The sequence below is a fragment of the Haplochromis burtoni genome, unplaced genomic scaffold, assembly GCF_018398535.1.
Source record: "Haplochromis burtoni strain Fernald_Lab_line unplaced genomic scaffold, NCSU_Asbu1 Contig_27, whole genome shotgun sequence".
In the NCBI taxonomy this organism is placed as follows: Eukaryota; Metazoa; Chordata; class Actinopteri; order Cichliformes; family Cichlidae; genus Haplochromis; species Haplochromis burtoni.
This window is the reverse complement of record NW_024582388.1, coordinates 3014300-3016478: the sequence shown is the minus strand read 5'-3', so window position 1 is coordinate 3016478 and position 2179 is coordinate 3014300. Positions and strand designations below refer to the sequence as shown.

General features: G+C 38.6%; 1 protein-coding gene across 2 annotated transcripts in view; it reads right to left on the bottom strand.

The window, feature by feature from the left end:
- Nucleotides 1–458, bottom strand: part of LOC102303608 — a 23059-nt gene extending 22601 nt beyond the window's left edge. For both annotated transcript variants that reach the window (XM_042219067.1, XM_042219065.1), the window contains exon 1: nucleotides 334–458. The gene's annotated coding sequence lies outside the window, so the exon portion shown is untranslated. The remainder of the gene's footprint in view (nucleotides 1–333) is intronic.
- Between the last annotated feature and the right edge of the window lie 1721 nt (nucleotides 459–2179).

Sequence of the window (2179 nt, the reverse complement as noted above, 5' to 3'; positions counted from 1 at the left end):
GGATGTGTTGGTTTTATTTTCTTTCAGAACCAGGAAGCAGAGTGACTGCAAGAAAGAGGAAGTGACTATTTTTAGATGGACTAACTTGTCAGAGCTTATTCAGCCTGTCAAAGACACAGCTCTGATTAAACTCTTGACTAATGTAGTTTGAGACATTAATCAAGTCTTTTGCCCGCTGCAAAAAAAGAACAGATACCTTTTGTAGTGAACACTATTATAAAAGAAAACATTTGCACTTTTCATCGTTGTCAGTTCTGTCCCTGTTGAATTAAAGAAGCAGTTGTTATATACTGCTACTATATGTGTGCTAATATTTAGACATTTTTTTCCTACCTTCAGCCTCAGTGCAGGACAGCAACACAACAATCACAAAGAAAAACATCCTAGAGTCTCGAGGTTTCTCTGAAATGCAACAACGTGGAAGTGTTTTACACCACTGACAGCAGAACAGGGTCAGCCCCTTCTCACAACTGCATTCTTCCTCTAAACAGACCAACAGTGCAAAAGTGAACTATCTGTGAGCTGTGCTAGTTTTAGCTCTGAGATAGCCATTGTTTCACAGTAACACTACCTTTGAGCAGAAAGAGACGACAAAACAGAAGCCATGACTCAGTCTGACAGTATCAGCCTGCTGGAACACTTTTATTGATTTCTTCCTGCACAGAGTCCAATCAGACCGATCAAAGCAGAAGAGGTAATATGATGATCTGAATGCATTTAGGCTGCAGGAATTGACTTCATGAAATATCAGATGTCTGTGGGTTTTTCATTGATAATGTAAAATTCTGGATTCAGATCTTGCTGGATCTTGCTGGATACAGTAGTTATGAACATTCCAAAAATTATGGACAACCAAAATTAATGAGAAAAGTTTATTTATTAACAGTTGAAAATACAATTTCTAAACCTATGATCTACCTGCAGCCCTCTTCTGGTTACATTGAAGAAAGTTCAGGGTTCAGAGATGTTAGTCCTGCATTGTGGAAAAGAAATCAGAAAAACACTCCAGCCGATCCAAGACAGAAGAAAAAACTTAAAAAACACAATTTTCTTTACAAAGTGATAGTCTTTATTTGTTATATCTTGTTGGAGGGCAGGAATAGCTCAGTAGGTAAAGTGTTGGCCCTGTGATCAGAAGGTCAGGGGTTTGATTCCCCTGAACAGCCACCTTGAAGTACCCCTGAGCAGGGTACTGCACCCAATAGCAGCCCACTGCTTCACGAAGTGAATGGGTTAAATGCAGAGAGGTATATCCCCACTGGGCTCAATAAAGCATACCTAATTAAGAGAAGCACCTGAGGTTATAACCTCTGATTGCTCTCCTCCTTCCTGATAGCAGGTTGTGGTGTCACATGTAAAAATGCTGCTGATGTGAGCGTGCTTTGTGCTGCAGGTCACCGTGAGGTTACACAAGTCTGAGCTGCTCGACACAGAATTGACGGTCAGGTCGACCGGTGACACTGGATCTGAGGGGGGAGGAGGTGTTTAAAGAAAAATACACATCAGTGGTTACTCTCCATCAATGTGTGACAAGTTGCAATACTTACCCTGAACCATGATGTTGTATTCAGTTAATATTGCTGTATCTTGAGGACCTATCACTTGTGCAGTATAAACTCCACTGTCTGCCTCTTGAAGATTCTTCAATTTTACAGAGTGATTTCTCACAGAAAACTCCTCAACCCTTCCAGAGTAATCATCACTGACTGGTAGTTCTCTACCAAGTGAAAATGTTATTAAAACATTGTCAACCTTAAATGTCCATTGAAAAATAAACAAATATTTTGGAATTTCATCTTCCTTCACACCAAGAAGTACATCCTTTCTCCTCTGTACAAACACATAAGTCACTGCACTGCACCATGGAGAGAATAGAAGTCACATAATAGAATATCACTGAAATATATTTTCAAGCATTATTAATCATTTTGTAAATTTGCACATAAGAAATGACACAAACCCATCCACACTAATATCACAATTATCACAGTTTTCACTTACAGTGATATTTTTAAAAGCAGTTTAGGATTAAAAAAAAAAAAAAAATCCTAATCCTACACATACAACTAGGATTTTTAAAAAAAAAAATCCTAAACTTATTTCTGGTTATTAAGACGCAACATTTCTTACCTGGTGTCTCGGTGCAGAACAACAGTGTCAGTATGATAAAGGAGGGCAA